The 18,842-nt window shown below is 44.1% G+C and overlaps 1 pseudogene; it reads left to right on the top strand.

The window, feature by feature from the left end:
- Positions 1–5,335: 5,335 nt before the first annotated feature.
- On the top strand, positions 5,336–7,484 carry LOC146204708 (uncharacterized; annotated as a pseudogene).
- The last annotated feature ends 11,358 nt before the right edge of the window (positions 7,485–18,842 follow it).

Here is an 18,842-nt window from a genome sequence, read left to right as displayed (position 1 = left end):
GTTTAGATGCACTCGACACAGCCTAGTTAGCTGAGGCATGCCACGTGCAGCTTCGACAAAACGCAGAAGCTCATGTCTATAAGGACGGGCAGATGGCATGAAAAAGCACAGTGGATCCTACTAAGAAATGTTTTATCTTCTTGTTAGGTTGCTATGCAGCTTTTAAAATGCTTTTAAGAAGCATGAAACTTTGTTATGATTCGTTTTACTACACACCAAGCACATTAACAGGCATGTGGCCAAAGTCAAAATGTTTCAGTCAGCTTTTAAGGAACACCTTAAAGGTACTGTATGCAGTTTGTATGTTAAAATAATATCACCCGTGTAGTGCACTGCACGTATCAGCAGTTGTCCTTATTTTTCTGAGATGTCCTAGAGAGGCTGGTGCTCAGGTACTGCAAGGGCACAACTTTTGGTAGGGACAATGTCAAAAAAGTCATGTGTACCTGAGAAAGCGGATAATTAAAACCGTCCAATTAAAGGTAGTCCAAGAGCTCCTGTCGTCTTGTAAATCGATACATCGGGCTACAACTGCGTACCACCCGCAAACAAACGGCCTCACGGAGCGCTTCAACCGTACGCTTGGGGACATGCTTGCAATGTATGTTACATCTGAATCGGGAAGCTCCAACTGGGACCAGGTACTGCCATTCTAACGTTCACATACAACACTGCACCCAAGCAACAGCTGGTTTTTCGCCCTTCTTTCTCTTATACGGCCGTGAACCATCTTGTACTCTGGACACAATTTTGCCATACCATCCAGATGCCTCTGAGTACAGTGCTTTGTCAGATATTGTACAGAAGGCCGAGGAATGCCGTCAGCTAGCTCGTACGTTTACCTCCAACACTCAAGGCTATCGCAAAGATCAGCATGATACCGATACCCCTGCTCCCACGTTCCTGGCCGACAGCTTCGTTTGGCTATGCGTTCCTGCCACCAACAAACTAGACACCAAATACCACGGACCTTATCGCGTCTTGGAACGCACATCCCCTGTGAACTACGTCATCGAGCCAGTCACCCCTTCTTCCGACCTCCGCCGTCGCGGCCGCGAGGTTGTCCACGTTAGCCGCCTTAAGCCATATTACAACCCTCTGGTCGTCTCTTCTCCCTGAGTCGCCAGGATGCCGACTTCTTGACGTGGGGGAAATGTAAAGAATACAAAGAACAGAAAATGCTGCGGCATTGCCATCACCATCGCTTGTCTCCGGCGCCCATCTCTCGTGCTGAAGCTGTGCCCTGCGGCTGGCAATTCGACCCTGCTGTGCCCGAATTACTGACAGCGCTAGACGTTCAAACCAACTATTAAATCCACATTTCAATGCATTTGAATATAGCATTTTTTAAATTTATTTTTTAAGGAGCACTTAGGACAAATTGTAGCTCCAGTATCAACAGAATATAACATTCTAATGACTAAGGCCCGTCACCAAACAAGTAAAGAAAATTACTTGAAAGTAAATTGAAGTACAGAAAATTTAAATAAATTATCAGAAGTTCAACTTAGTTAAACTGAAAGCCAAGCAATAGCTCTTCATGATTATGCTATAGCTTTCCCTTTTGTTGGCAACATCGGATGCCCATTCCACTTAGTTTTAAAGCACACTGCTTGAGACACCACCGTGCATCTGGAAAGCAGTGAGGCTGCACGCTCGCTGGTTGCAAGTCATATTGAGGGGGATAATGCATTGAATGTTTGAGCAAGTTAGGTGCATGGATATGCTAGAAAGTGAGAATCTCTGTTGATTGACTATAGGATGTGTTGTAAATCAGTCATACTAAGTGCAATAGCGTCTTGGTGTCATCAACCAATAATGAATGGTGTGACCCTCTTGAGCATGCCAAAAAGGATTCAAGAAAAACTAGTTGCAGGGAACCGCCATCTTGGGTTAAAAATTCTCTCTTGTACACATGTACACATACCTCCTGTAATTTAAGGCTGCATAAATAATACAGTAAAATGCTAGAGACTTGCTACATAACCTGAATGACCTAAGATTAAGGGAACTGATCGAATTTCGACTGAAGTTGCTGTGTTGTATATAAATGCCTCTAGCAAAGACTTCTTGAAGTATAATGCTTTAATGTTTTATTCTGGAACGACAGATGTGATGGTCATGTACCTTCAGACGATGTGGCAGTAGTAGTAGATAGTGCTCTGCTGACATTTAAGACCCTTAACACACGCCGATCCTGTGAATTTGTACCTTAACATTTAGTTTTATTCTGGAACGACAGATGTGATGGTCATGTACCTTCGGACGATGTGGCAGTAGTAGTAGATAGTGCTCTGCTGACATTTAAGACCCTTAACACACGTCGATCCTGTGAATTTGCACCATAACATTTAATATACTAGTATCGGCTTATTATTATTGCATAAGCAATACTATGCCAGGTTTCAGCCCGTCGTGTAAACCCCGCCCGTAGCCACGTTTGCCCTTTAGAGCGACCACAGATGGGGCCTCTTTTCAAGCCGTCAGGTAAACCCGGTCGGTTGCCACGGCGCGCCGCAGATGGCGCCTCGTTGCCATAGCAACAAGAGTGACCGTAGATGGACCCCCTCTTCAAGCCGTCGGGTAAACCTGGTCGGTAGCCACGCCGCTGCCGAGTGGAGGCGCGGTGCTCTCGCCAGATGTTTCGTAATGTGGAGAGGAGGTGGAAACTGAGTATAAAAAATGCGTGTTCGCTTGCTTTGCCTGACTATTCGACATGCTGTCTGATAAACAGAAAGAGAAGCTACGTTGGCCTTGCTTACGCAACCTACTGGGTTTAACTGAAGCTAAACCCCAGCTAATTTTTTATATAGTTTACTGGATCACCTTTTCAACGCATTACAAAGGCTTAAACTAAGCCCCCCCTCCCTCCCCCCCCAATGCGCTCTCGGGAGCCATACATATTACAAGAAGATTTTAAAAGTGTTTATAATGTTTACAATGCTTTAGGATGTGATGTAAATAATGTGTTGGTACAACCGCTAAATAGTTGCAGTTCGGAGACCATATCAGCGATACAACATGAAGCAAACAGACTATATTCACAAAATCGCTCGGCATATCACATCCGACGGCAGAGCGACAAGCTGTCATGTGACTGCCCGAAAGGCATTCCACACGTTGGCTGACTCCTCCTACTTTTGGCGGTGACTTAAAAAAAAAGCCAAGAGCCAGGACATTTGATCCAAATTTAATAAGGAAATTGGCCGCACGGGACTACTTCAACACAGCACATATTCCTCGATATAGTTAACAATAGGCTTCCCCATTCTTATGTCATACCTGACTTGGATGTGTAACCTTAACACAGCCCTATGTAGCAAGAATTCAGCAAGAGGAACAAATGATATGATGTACGAGGTGATGTAAATATTTATGAAGAGAAAAAGGGAATGAGAAATGGAAAAGGGGGCGTGATGAGCAGATTGGTCAGCTCCTTTAGCCCAGGGCTTCGCTTGGTGCTGTTTCACGCAGACCCAGTGGACTATGCATAGCTGGACGTCCAAGGCCTGCCCTCTGCTCATATGTGTGTTCTATATGAGGTATGTGGAAAAGAGTGAGGCAGACACCACACCAGGGCAGGTGGTTATTCCTGACATGTAAGTTAGGATATGTGTTAGTTTGGATGAGGCACCAATAAATGGCCTTGGCTATTGTCAGTTTCTTGTGTGGTGGGGGATATTTACACCTCATCAGCCCCAAATGTTCCAGATGATCATCATGTATGCTGAGTAGAGGAATCGGGTATGGGTAGAACTGTTGGTCTGCCCAGATAACTATTTCTTGGCTTAGACCATGCGCCACCTCATTTTCCTCGAGGCCTTCGTGCCCAGGTATCCATTCGACATGATGATCTTGTAGCGATCGCCAGGCAGGGGCGACCGTGGCCACATTTATTTGAGGAGAAGCTGAAGAGGTGACGATGGCAGCATCTGGCCGAGGCAAAGGTCGCGAGCGTTCCTAAGCTCTCGTGCCGGCACTGCTTCCTTGCTCTCTCCCTCTTGTTCTGGTCATCTTGCTCTGGTGCTCCATCGCAACAATCTTGTTTGCATTCAGCGGAGTTGAAAAGGGCCTCTCTCACTAGCACTTGGCCTTGTGTGAGATAGTGACAAGTCGCCTGGGTGTCCATGATTTTGGCGGGTGCATCCCTGCCTTCATGCTATACCTAGTAGCCAGGCCACTGCTGTGGCTTCTGCCTCCTGTGGGTTATGTGCACAAATGGGGGCTTTTATGGCCAGTTTGAGCTATGAGTTCACAACTACCACTGCAAATTTGTTTGGTTTGGGGTAGGCCTCTATGTCCGTATATAGGACTAGGGGTCTTGGTCTGGCTTCTTCCTCTGAGTTTTTATTACTCTTGCCTGCCTTCTGGTGTGATCTGTATGGGGTTGGTATGGGTGCCATTGACATACCTGCTAATTCTTCCACTTGAGTGAGGGTGCGCTCTGGGCACACCCTCACTAAAGTAGTTTGCGGTGCTTTAACCCTCAGGTGCCACTCTGTGTGCCCAACCGGAGCATTGGAGCTCGCGTCTCACACCGCCAACCATAAGATGTCTGATTCTGTTACTGGTACACTGTAAACTTGACTCAGTTTAAAATTCGGTACAGTTGATTTCTTCGTTGCATTAAGCTGTGAAGCATGTCATGTAAGAGCCTCCATAAGCATTTGGTCAGCTAGGCTGACTTCGCCGCATGATAGCTGGGGCACTGGACGCTGGCTTCTCCACGTAACAGCAGTGTCATGTCCAAAACAGGCACCCCAAACCAAAAGCCACCTTTGAGCAGACTCAGCATTCACCTCATGATGAGGTTTTACAGCACAACACTACCGGCAGGTGCCCAAGGACACTCAGTCGACCTGGCTTTATGCGCGTAAAATTATTGCAGGAGCACCATATTTAGAAGTGCCCCTTGCAGGGGCACTGCGCGGTGAAGCTGTTATTCGAGCCAAATTTGAAAGCTTTGCGTGCATTTGATAGTTTGCAAGCAATTTTTAAAAAGTGCTCCTAGCAACTGCTCGAAACCGATTGGTGCAACATATTTCCGCACACAAACCTCCCCACTGATGTTAGTGGGGCTGCTGAGTACACCCACTCATTGGACACTGCATAGTTACGTGGTTGGGACAGGACGTGGGTGGGATGGGGCACTGCTACGACCTAGGAGGTGCACCATTTTTTATCGCCCATATGTTCGGTGCTTATAAAGCTAGCTTAAAAATTTTACCTCTGCAGAGAGGATTGATATAATATCTATTGCTAGTGTGTGTTTTATAATTTTAGTAAATAGCTTTTCATGGGTCTTTTGATGACATTATACATATTCATTCTCACATCAACGAACACTGGTCTGAGGGCACTTTTCCTGACGAGTGGAAATCCTCGACCCTTGTCCTTATTCCGAAACCAGGTAAACCGTCTACTCTCCAAAACCTTCGTCCCATCTCCCTTACCTCATGTGTGGGAAAAACTAGGGAACGGATGGTTCTGACACGCTTTCAGGAGCATCTCGACGCCATCGACTTCTTTCCTCACACCCTAATCGGGTTCCGTTCTCACGTCTCAACACAATACCTTTTCCTCCTCCTCGAACACACATTCCTCCAGCCCCCCTCAGCTCAGGTACATGCCTTGGTCACAGTTGACGTTCGCAAGGCATTCGACAACATCAGTCATGATCACATGCTCGACTCCATTCAGCACACTAACTGCGAGCATAACACATATACTTATCTCTCTAACTTTTTGCAGAACAGGACGGCCCAATTTCGACTACAAGATACTCTTACTGAACCAGTCGCCCTAACACGTGGCACTCCACAAGGTGCTGTGCTCTCCCCGACTCTCTCTAACATCGGCATGACCGCACTAGCCAGAACGCTCACCTCCATCCCCAATCTGCATCATATATTATACGCTGATGACATCACACTCTGGTGCACCCGCGGGTCCCCCGGAGATGTCAAGAACACGCTACAGCAAGGCCTTGACCTCATCTCCTCTTTGCGGTGCACCAGAAAAATCCGAACTCCTTTTCCTCACGCATACACAATATCAACGCTCCACCCAGTCACTCATATCACTACACATCGATAACCAACCAATACCCCGAGTCAATTCATGCTGGGTTCTCGGTATGCACCTTCACACGAAACAAAGCACGCCCTCCGTTCAACAGGCCATTAACACATGTCATCAAGTTACTCAATTGGTTCGGCGGGTAGTTAAGCGTCATGCTGGACTAAGCGAGTCACGTGCCACGCAGCTAGCACACGCCTTGGCCCTAAACAAAATCCTCTACTACATACCTTACCTTAAACTTACACAGCAGCACCTTACCAAGCTCAGTGCCGCACTCAACACTCTATACAAAGCCGCACTGCATCTCCCAGTTCACACGTCCAACCAACGACTCTACGAAACAGGCCTTTTCCTGCCTCTTCCTGCGCTCATCAACCTCCATCGGGAGTGCCAGCTAGCCCGCTTGTCCGGCAGGCAACAGGGTCGATGGATTCTGCGGGAGGCTGGAATACCCCCCATTGATCTTCCTCTCCACATACCCGGTCATGCACTCCCTTCTAACCTCCGTATTGCACCCATCCCTCGGCACATGCAGCCGGGGCTACATGACGGTCGTCGACAGGCACAAGCTACCCACCACAACCCTCCTTTCTCTACTCATACGGTGGCATACACAGACGCCTCACGCCTTTCAGACACTGGCACCGGCGCATATGTCATCCCTTCCCCGCATCTTCCGGACCCCATACGCCAGACGTGTGGACCTTTTAGCAACCCTCCCTGCTCAACCACGCTTGAAATCACGCCCATCGTGCACGCCGTTCAGACATTCATGCAAATGCCCTCCACAAACAACTACATTATATACACGGACTCACAAAACGCTCTTCGATCCATCCACAACCGCACCATACCCGTTGACTTACGAGACAGTCTCGATGAGGCCCTCTTCGCCTTATGGCCCAGCCACTGTCACTCTAAAGTGGATCCCTGGTCATTCAGGGATCGCCAGAAATAAGCTGTGTAATCAGATCGCCCGCAATTTCCATAACCGGGCTCCGGTGATCCCCTGGATCAGCCCACCGACAAGTGACGAGGCATATGCTCTAAAACACACCCTGAAAGAGCATTATACGCAGCTAAAGGAAGATTTTGCCTGTCTTCCGGCGCCCCACCCAGACCTCACTATCCCCCAAGCCAGAGTCCTCCGTAAAATTTAATCAAATGCCTTCATTACCCCAGCGCGCCTCTCCCTTTATCACATGCGAGCTGACCCCTCGTGCCCTAACTGCCCCTCCATCTACGCGAATCTTGAACTCTGTCTTTTCCTCTGTCCTGCCGCCATACAATCCTCACACTATCCATACCCCCCACCTGTATCCTGGCGTGCCTGGCTGGAATCTTCTTCACCGAAGGACCAACTAGCCTTGGTACAACAGGCAGCCGACCTGTTGGACGCTTAATTTGAGTCCTGAATAAAGTGCATTACTACCACTACCACTACATGCTGATATTTTATTAATTTGGATCACAATTAATATATCGGACTGTATCTCATATAGTATTTCTCATGAAACTTAAAGGCAATACAAGAAGTAATGCATACAAGTGGTGTGAAAAATAAATAGAAAGTGACCATATTAAAAAATTTTAACCTCTTAGAATTAATTTATCTAAAAAATGTAGCGGTTGAAATTTATAATGCACTGTGTCATTTGCAAAATCATGATTAGACTGCATATTTCTGTTCAAGGATGCATGAAATGAGGGTAATGAAATTAAATTGTATTGCCTTCCATTTACTTTTGTCACACCTGCATGAGTGATCACTGTTGAAAAGCAAGTGTGTTGAGGTGACAAACTTTATACATTACCTCCAGATACTTCAAATGGACTAAGCACAGAGAACATAATTGCTTTGCTCAATGGTTAGCATGCATGAACATTTACTCCTTTTTATCTATGTCTGTGATGGATATTACACATAAGCATGTACAATGCTTTAATCCTTGCAGCAAACGTCTATCTTTACTTGAGGCCTACTTTTTCATCTCTTTTCCTTTTATTTTCCTCACATCAGTTATGCCAAGCAGCCGTGGGCAGCAGCCACAAATGTTTATTCACAAAGATAAGAAGTCAGCTTGAAAATTTTTTATCAAATGTGCATACCCTTACCACCAGGGCTTTTTTTAAGTTACTGCATGACACATTGCACCTGTGCTGGGCACCACACTGAAACATCATCAGCTGGACTACACCCACTGTAGGGTGAAGGCCTCTCCCATATTCCTCAACCCGGTCCTGTGCTAGCAGCATCCACTTGACCACTGCGAACTTCCTAACTTCATCTCTTCTTGATTTCTACTAGAATGTTATTACCTCGAGTTATTTCTCTGAGGTTGCAGTGGTGGTGTAGATCTCTGGTGAAAATTGTAACTGGTGTAACTGGTTTATTTAACCATTCCCAGTTGGTTCCCATTTAGTTCCAATTGAATTCCAGTTGGAACCAGCTGTAACTCAATGGGAACTAACTGGGAATTGTTCCATAAACTATATAGATCAGTTACAATTTTCACCAGGGGAGGTAGAATATCTGCCTCACATGAGGACCATGGTTTGAATCCCGGTGATGCACAATTCCCTACCAGATTAAAAAAAAAAAATCTGCACGTTGATGGAATTGCATAAACAGGTTTGGGGTGCGACTTGATGCCAATGAACACCTCCAGGAATGCACTCCCTCAGTAGAATAGGATTTGGCCACCCTGGCATAGTAATTGGCCACCAACCTCCTATGAATACACCAACAAACTCCTGGCCCTTGGTCCCCAGCGGTTGCGAAGCAACTGACCACAGCGGCAGTGAGACCTGTAACGCAGCAGAGGGTGCTAAGAATCTCTGGTTCCAGACAGGCCACCATTGGAAACTGACCCTGGCAACGTTTAACGATAGAACCCTAGCTAGTGAGGCTAGTTTAGCAGTGCTCTTCGAATAACTAGCTGGCATGAAATGGGATGTCATAGTGCTCAGTAAGGTTAGGAGGCCAAATGAGGCATGTACTGTATTGAAAGGCGGACATGTACTGTCTTATCGAGGTTTACCAGAGAGATAAGAACTAGGAGTAGGGTTCCTTGTCAATAAAGATATAGCTGGTAATATAGATGAATTCTATAGCGTTATTGAGTGGGTGTCAGGCATTGTAATAAAGCTTAATAAGTGGCATAAACTGAAAACTACAGGCCTACATGTCTGCTTGTAGTCATGATGACCAGGCAGTCAAAAGTAGAATTGGCACAGGGGAAAGTAAAGACTCAGTATCCTGCACTAATGGGCAACTTCGATGCCAAGGTAGGGAAAAAGCAGGCTGAAGAACATCAGTGGGTGACTATGGCATTAGTTCTAGGAATAGCAGGGGGGAGTTACTAGTTGAGTTTGCAGAGAGCAATATTTAACAATCATGAATACTTCCTTCTGCAAACGAAAGAACCGAAAGTGGACATAGAATAGCCCTAATGAAGAGACTAAAAATTAAATTGTCTTCATACTGTGTTCTAACTCAGCATTATGCAGGATGTAGAAGTGATTAGAAAGGTGTGATGCAGTGACCACAGGATGGTAAGGTCTCGAATTAGTCTAGATTCGAAAAGGGAACTAAACAGATTAATAGAAAAGAAGTCCATAAAGAAATTAGCAGTGAGGGGGAGGGCAGAGTAATTCAGGATCTCGCTACAGGATAGATATTCAGCTTTAATTGAGGGTGATAACCTTAGTGTAGAAGCGATGAATGATACCTGCAGAGATGATGTTACTGAGTGCGCGATAAAGTAGCATGGTAGGATAGTTAGAGAGGATATTGATAAATTATCTAAGCAGATAAAAGATTTGATTAAGAAACGTTAAAGTATAAAAGCTTCCAACTCAGCAGACACGATAGAACTGGCAGAGCTATCAAAGGTAATCAATAGTGCAAAGTGTCTGATTTAAGGAGGTGTAGTATAGAGAAAATCGAGCATGTTCTAAAGAATCTGGGTAGCCTTAAAGCAGCGAAAAGGAAATGTGGCATGGGCAAAAATCAGATGTATACACTATGGGACAAAGCAGGCAATGTCATCACGAATATGGACAAGATGGGTTCTATACTGATCTATACAGTAGCTGAAGTAGTCAGGATAATAATGAAATTGGCAGTAGAGAAAAGTATAGAAACTGTTAAAAGAAGGAAAGTAGCAGCAAGGAGGACCAGGTAACTGCAGATTTATTGAAAGAAAGGGGTGTGGGGGGGGGGGGAAATATCGTGCTAGGAAAACTGGCCACCCTGTATACGCAATGCCTGTTGTCGTCAATGGTACCGGAATCATGGAAGAACACTAACATCATCTTAATTCGTAAGAAAGGGGATGCTAAGGACTTTAAAAATTACAGACCAATCAGCTTACTATCTGTTACGTATAATTTACTAAGTTAATTGCTAACAGAATCGGGCCAACCTTAGACTTCAATCAAGCAGGTTTTCAGAAAGTATACTCTACTACTGATCATATCCATACCATCAACCAGGCGACAGAAAAATGCTCGGAATATAACCAGCCTTTATATATAGCATTCATTGATTACAAAAAAGCATTTGACTCAGTAGAAACCTCCGCGGTCATGCAGGCATTGCGAAATCAAGGTGTAGACGAGCCGTACATGAAAGTGCTGGAAGATATATATAGTGGCTGCACAGCAATCATAGTTCTGCATAAACAAAGTAACAAAATTCCCATAAAGAAAGGTGTTAGGCAAGGAGACACAACTGCGCCAGTACTATTCACAGCTTGCTTAGAGGAAGTATTCAGGCTTGATTGGGAGCAGTTAGGGATAACGGTAAATGGAGAATACCTCAGTAATCTGCGATTTGCTGATGACATTGCCTTGCTAAGTAACTCTGGGGATGAATCCACCTTTTTCACAAGGCCGCTCTGTGCATGCGCGCCTCTCCCCTGGTTGAAAACAAACCACCAACCTCAGCTGCTCATGTGCAGTTCTCGGCCTCCGCGATCGGCGCAGCCAGAGCTGATCTCGGAGGCCATGTGTAGTTAATATTCGTGACAGGCGTATGCGATAGATGGCGGTAGCTGTCAAGAACATGCACCGTCATTTCGCTGGCGGCTGCATCCCCCAGGGATGTTTTCAACCAGTAGCAGACGAATTTTCAACCACTCTCAGAGGGTGCCACATTTTGTGAAAAAGGCGGATTGCAAGGAATGGTTGATGACTTAGACAGGAAAAGCAGAAGGTTAGGCTTGAAAATCAATATGCAGAAAGCCTTGGGAAGGAACAGCAGTTTACAATAGGCAGTGAAGCACTGGGAGTGGTAGGTGAATATGTCTACTTAGGGCAGGTAGTTACTACCGAGCTGGACCATGAAAGGGAAATGACTAGGAGAATAAGATTGGGATGGCGTGCATTTGGCAAGTACTCGCAGAAGATGACTAGCAGCTTACAGGTATCACTCAAAAGGAAAGTATACAATTAACAGTTGCGTCTTACCTGTACTCACCTATGGGGCTGGAACGTGGAGGCTAGCAAAAGCGTTCTACTTATGTTGAGGACAACACAGTGGGCTATAGGGGACTTGCGCTGGAGTTTTCCATGTACAGCAGGCACCGCCTAATGGCCGTCACGCCAATATTTTGGTAGGAAGGCTAAGGCTGCCGCGTCTGGAGGCACTGAAGAGTGTAATTTATCGCAAAACCAAATGTATGCTGCTGCGTTTAGAAGCGCTCGCTTAAAATAAAAAGATTGCTCTTCCACGGCCGCTCGATGGAAGTGCACTAGCGGCCGTTGCTGTGCACTCTGTTAATGCGAGAACATTACTTTGCTATGTTCACAGATTTCTGTCCGCAGAACGCGTCCGCAGGCTGCTTCCGCAAAATCGTATCCGAAGCAGTTGAGTAATTGAGAAGTGGTAGAGATTAATGAGTGGCACCAATCGATAGGGAGCGACGTAATGTTGTTGCCGATAAAATAATTATGTTAGTAAGCTTATTGGGTAATTAATTAGAGGTAAAACACGCAAAATCCAGCCTGCAGCAGTTGTGAGTAATTGAGAAGTGGTAGAGGTTAATGAGGGGTGTCAATCGATAGAGGGTGACGTAATGTTGTGTCCGAAAAAATAATTAGGCCTATAAGTTAATAAGGTAATTAATATGGGGCAGAAAATGTAAAAGTAAAGGCGAAAATGGTCTCAATAACCAATGGCTTGGCGCCACATTTGAATGTATCAAATACTAAAATAGTTAATTGAATCAGTCAGTTAAGGTGACGTCAAGTATATGATGTCGTGGAACCTGAAGTCGAGCCAAAAAAAAACATAGGAAGGAATTGGCACGCAATTTGAAAGTACCGAAGCTAAAGTAGTTAATTTAGGCAGTCAATTAGGGTGACGTCAAAGACGTGACATCATGCAACCAGAAGTGGAGCCGAGAAAGGGCATAAGAAGAGATTGGCGTGCAGTTTGAAAGTACCGATGACTTAAATGGGTAAACAAGAAGTGAATTAATGTGACTTCAAGGATGTGATGTCACGCAACTGGAAGTAGAGCCGAAAAAGGGCATAGGAAGGGATTGACGTGCAATTTGAAAGTACCAAAGACTAAAATGAGTAAAAAGAAGTGAATTAATGTGAAGTGGAGGATGTGACATCACGCAACTGGAAGTGGAGCCGAAAAAGCGCATAGGAAGGGATTGGTGCTTAATTTGAAAGTACCAAAGACTAAAATGGGTAAACAAAAAGTGAATTAAGCAACTAGAAGCAACCAACAGCAGCATCCGTGCTTTCGGCATTACTTCAATGCAGATTCTGCAGTGTTCTTTTAATTTTTTCACTGCAGCTGTACAAAACACAATGGCGGTAGAATTAAACAGGATTCAGGACACTGGATGAGTATGGGGGATTGTTGAGCTTCTCGTTTGAGTGCTCCTCATAGCGCTTATAACGTGGCCTCACTTGTCGTACCAGAGATATAAAATTCTGTTTATTCGCTTTTGCCATTTGCCCAACCTGATGAGAACGTGTTGTGAAGGTCGCCTTTTAGAAGTGGGCATGAGTAGGACAATCACAAGATGGATGACAACTCAAAGTTAACAATGGGCGAACGTAAGTGGCATCCTGATATGCATATTACGATCATTTAGATGACAAACCGAATGAGTTAACAACCTATCCGAATAAGCAGTATTTTGTCGGAATTGCAGAGTCGGCTAATGCCCTAACCCGCACGCTTTCAGACTTCTTCCTGCAATAAACTATTGCAACTCACCTAGTAACCCTTGAACAATTTTACAATGGGTCAGTAAGTGAGCTGTGATTGAAAAAAAAAACCTCCACAATTAGAGAAATAATTAGTTCAATGTTTGCTGCAAATAAATATCTATTGCTTTGCAGAAAGCGCTTTTATTTTTAATTTGAATGTTTTAGTCTGACGTATCGCTGAAAAGAATTCAAGCAATATTTGTTTCAGCACACGTACAAATCAATAGGTAAATATTCTTGTTCAGTGCAGAACAACTTGCTTATTGTAAATATTGCGCGGTACGATCTAGCTGCTTCAAGATGAATTACTGTTGTAAGGCACGTGTGCTGCTAACTGACCATGATTGCTCGAATCTTTTATTTGGACACGAAATGGTATAGGTACGCCGATCTCTAGTCGAAGTCGGCGCACGGGGTGGTTGGTTAGGGGGGGGGGGGGGGTAACGTCAATGTATAATCACACACATAATATCTTTAAATAGTGCCTGCTGCAATTTTCATTCTTTGTTAGGAACAAAGCATACCAACTTTCGTGTTTCAAGATCTCGCTGATATTTTTTTTGTATTTATCACCACCGATATTAACATCATCCTTCGATGCAGTCTCTTATTGGCTCTTAAGATAGAGAGCATGAGTTTAGACTAATGAGATTTAAGGTATGGCATTTCTCTCCCACGCTCGCACGTTGTACAGTACCGATAGTTTCTGCCCAACATTTATGAACAGGAAAATTGCGGCCACTTAGCTACTTACAGTGCTAGCAGTGTGAGCCTTTGAGATGCATTCTTCACAGCGGATCTCGATGTTATTTGCTTGCAACTGCTAGTCGTTTGCTGTCATAAACAAGCAAGTGTCGAAACGCGGCTGCAGAATTTTGTTTCTCTACAGATTCGCTAAACGGTGTCGCCCTTAAAAATTTTATTTCGCAACACAGGAGGCACCATTTAGGCGACAAATTTTCTTATCATGAAGCTAATTGAATCATTACTGTTCCTCAAAAGGGTAGTAGGTAAGTACTGCAAGCGTTCAATGCGCTTAACGCACTCAGTATTGCCAAATCCTACCAAATGTTAAATAGCAGGGAGGTCATTCCATTCTGCTGTAGTATATTAACCCTCCACTAGCGATGCCGCATCGCAGGTAAACCTTATTTGCAAGAAAGTGCCCGTAATTTACAGTGCACAGGTGCTTCACTGTGCAAGCGCCTCCAAGCGCAAAAAAAAATGAATGACTGAAAGCACGACAACCGTTTCTAACCTGTGCGTAACAACGTTATAGTTTTGATAATGGAGCGGCCGCGCAGCTCTTAGCTAGTTGGCAGGAAGCTGAGGGGTTCAGGTTGCGCCTTTAAGCCAATCAAAAAGGAAACTTCAAGTTCTTCAGAACATTAAATCTGCAATAAAAGCATTATGCACGAAAAAGGAAGCTCACAATCCGCCTAAGGGCGCAACCACGGCACGGCAAGTGGCGTGCTCCGTCCTACTATACGCTTGCTCATTTTGAAACCAGGTGGCGCTGGGTGTCTGATTTCAAGAGCACCCCCTGGGCAGCGCAGGTTCTCTATGGAATGAAAAACGGTAGGTGTAACGTTAAGAGATAGGAAGCATGCAGAATGGGTCAGAGAAATAACTCAAGTTACTGACATTCTAGTGGAAATTAAGAAGAAAAATTGGGCATGGGCAGAGCATGTAGTGCGAAGAGTGGATAACTGATGGTTTATAAGGGTATAAATTTGGATTCCAAGAGAAGGAAAGCGTAGCAAGGGGCGGCAGAGAGTTAGGCGGGTGGATGAGGTTAGGAAGTTCGCAGGGGTCAAGTGGATGCAGCTAGCACAAGGCCGGGTCAATTAGAAGAATATGGGAGAGGCCTTCGCCCTTCTGTGGGTATAGTCTAGCTCATAGAGCTACTTACTCTTACCTAGAGAGAAAACTTGGGGCGCTGCCCTTCAGTCACCATAGAAGCGCTGAGAGTCATGAGCTGGTGAACTACTTGGTGCAGCTGGACAGTCGCATTTTGTATGGAACACAGAGTGTGTTAATAAGATGCCTCCTCCTCCTTATTATCATCATCTCGAGGTGCGAATGTAGAGAACAAAAGCCATAGTAGCGAAGGTGCAATAGAAAATGATGCCAATAAAAAAGGTTTATGTTTTCTGAAATGCATTAAAAAATATCCTATAGTAATTGAGCAACTATATATATTTTCAAAACTTTTTTTTTTCTTTTTAAAATGTGTCTATTACAGGCGAAATATTGGTTTGCATGCTGCTCAGTACTTAGCTAATAGGAGAAAGAGCCATCACTTATTTTGGACAAATTTTACACTTACATGCTGTTTCGCTCGCTTTTTGCAGCTTATATCACAATATTGAATGTCGAGACATTTTTCATTTAGAACAACGTTTATTTTTCTGTTATTTTTGACCAAAAGTTGTAGTTCTGCACACGGCAGCTCTCCGCCCCATGATGCTTTGGGCGCCCATGGTGGCTGAACTGGTCGTGAAGAAGCTCCATGCAAACTCCTATAGATGGCGGCACAGCTTTCCTTCTTAAGTAAGAGTAAGAAACTCTGTGGTCCAGCTCACGTCCAGCTGATGATGATGATGATTTCTCTGACCTGCTCTGCACGCTTCACATCTCTTAACATTATTCCTACCATTTTTCATTCCATAACTCTGTATTGCCCTTTGCTTTGAAAAAGTTTTGAAAAAACATTCGAAAAAGTGAAAACACAACTTTCGCGCTTAAACCTTAATTATTTAGGGATAGAATGGCTCCAAAACTTTTTGACTAACAGACAACAGTTCATCTACCTAACAACCACTCATCCCCCTGCTCCCCGATAACCGCAGGTGTTCCCCTAGGCACAGTGCTCGGATCCTTGCTTTTCCTAATTTAAATCAATGACCTGTTATCTAACATTAGGTCTAGCATTCGTCAATTTGCCAATGATTGTGCAAGTTACCGCCCGATTTCTAACAGCACTGACACCCTCATCCTTCAAAACAATCTTAAGGAAATCAAGACCTGGTGCAAAAATTGGTTAATGTCTCTTAATATTACTAAAACATGCTTGATTACTTTTCATCGCAGGCAATTTTACATTCCACATCAGTATGCTCTTTCTGATACCGTGTTGTCTTTCATCTCAACCTGTAAGTATTTGGGTGTTACACTTACTCACACCCTAACATGTGGTCATCACATATAACGAACATCGCTAATGACACTAACTGTACCATTGGCCTTTTACGTCGAAACCTTCGTTTTGCTACCCCTTCTATTAAATTATTATCATAGTCAACATTTGTCTTACCTAAGTTAGAATTTGTTTCAGTTGTTTGGGACCCGCATCTGTCAAACCTTTTTCTAATCTTAGAAAAAATTCAAAAATGCGATGCAACTTCATTTACTTCAATCACTCATATTATTCCAATGTGTCAAACTTAAAATTGCGAGCATCATTAGCTAACAGTGAGGAACGATGGAAAGTGTTTCGATTATGTCTTTTTCACAAGTTCTATCATTCATCTTTAGTAGCATTGATCATGTCACCAGCCCATCGTCTTTCCAGCAGAATCGATCATCACAAGACCCCCTGCTAAAACATCTGCTCACCTCTGATCCTTTTTTGTCAAATCGTCTAGAGATTGGAACGATCTTCCAACGAAAGCTGTGCACCTTATCAACTCCATCAAATTCAAGAAAAAAATTGAATCCATCATCTTATAATGCCATGCCCATGCCTCATGTAATGCCCCATATTCGGGACCTTTCACGTTTCATGAATAAATAAATAAACAAACCCTTTTCGTTAACCTCCACATTTCAGCCCCTTTGGTGAGTACAGGTAAGGTGGAACTGTTATATAATTTCTTCTTTAGCAATACTAGTAAGTCGCTAGTCATAATTAACCTGCGAGTGCTTGCCAAATGTGGTCAATCCCAATCTTATTCTCCTATAGTTATTTCCCTTTCATGGTCTGGGTCTGCGGTTACTACCCGTTTCATTTTTAACCAGCTAAAGGACGAGACACAGGGAAGAAGAGGGCAGGACAAGGCTGAACTAACAACTGAATGTTTATTGAACGAATGAAGACAATGAAGGCTCGTTCTGAAAAGCACACGCACAACCCAACCAGTGAAATGGCAGGAAACTGAGAAGAAGAAGAAAATTCAAAGTCAAGGCCTAACTAACGACTTTTCTAATAGAGCGAATTCCTTACAATGAAGGCTAACCGATGCCTTAGCCACACACTTGTCCTCAGCCTTAGCAATGTAATATGCCTCAACCAACTCTCGACAGAATTGTTTACCATTGCTGTAAACTGCACCTGTATTACTGAAATCAGGCGTACAGAGAGACGGGTTATCCTCCGATTTACACTCCCGGGATTGCACATGTAGTGCCAGATTAGAATTTGCCTTCCCTCCCAGACAATTAGAGTGCTTCGTCAGGCACACATTTAAACATCTGCCTGTCTGCCCGTAGTAGCACCGGCCACAATTGAGTGGAGTGCGATAAACCACATTCTTTCTGCAGGTGGTGAACCTTTTCTTATGTGACACTGTGCAACAAAAACTATCACGAGCTACATTGTCAAACCCCTTTCTAACTCTGGCGCACAAGCCTCCTATCTTGTTTTTCACTGCAAATACAACGTCGTACCTTGCCGCAAGTTTCTTGAGTCTGGGCAAGGTACGACGTTGACCTTGTATTTACAGTGAAAAACAAGATAGGAGGCTTGTGCGCCAGAGTTAGAAAGGGGCTTGACAATGTAGCTCGTGATAGTTTTCGTTGCACAGTGTCACATAAGAAAAGGTTTACAATCTGCAGAAAGAATGTGGTTTATCGCATTCGTGCTACTACGGGCAGATAGGCAGATGTCTAAATGTACGCCTGACGGAGCACTCTAATTCTCTGGGAGGGAAGGCACATTCTAATCTGGCGCTAAATGTGCAATCCTGGGAGAGTAAATCGGAGGATGACCCGTCTATTTGTACGCCTGATTTCAGTAATACGGGTGTAGTTTACAGCAATGGTAAACAATTCTGTCAAGAGACTTGGTTGAGGCGTATTACATTGCTAAGGCTGAGGACAAATGTGTGGCTAAGGCATCGGTTAACCTTCATTATAAGGAATTCACTCTATTAGAAAAGTCGTTAGTTAGGCCTTGACTTTGAATTTTCTTCTTCTTCTTCTTCTCAGTTTCCTGCCATTTCACCAGTTCGGTTGTGCGCATGCATTTCAGAACGAGTCTTCGTTGTCTTCTTTCGTTCAATAAACATTCAGTTCTTAGTTCAGCCTTGTCCTGTCCTCTTCTTCCCTGTGTCTCGTTTCCTTGCTAATTGTATTCCAAATTTACAAACTTCAAAATTTTTGCTCCTTATTTTTTCCCTCTTTCATTCAATTCTGTGATCTTAAATCATAGGTTGATCATTAATTTAATACATTAATTCAATATCTGTAGGACATTTGGCAGTCCACATTGAACCCTGCCAATCCCCCTGAGTATGGTAGAAGAA

Source organism: Amblyomma maculatum, chromosome 1, assembly GCF_055883805.1.
Source record: "Amblyomma maculatum isolate TAMU_Amacu chromosome 1, ASM5588380v1, whole genome shotgun sequence".
In the NCBI taxonomy this organism is placed as follows: domain Eukaryota; kingdom Metazoa; phylum Arthropoda; class Arachnida; order Ixodida; family Ixodidae; genus Amblyomma; species Amblyomma maculatum.
The sequence above is the reverse complement of the archived record's forward strand: the minus strand, read 5'-3'. Positions and strand labels throughout refer to the sequence as shown.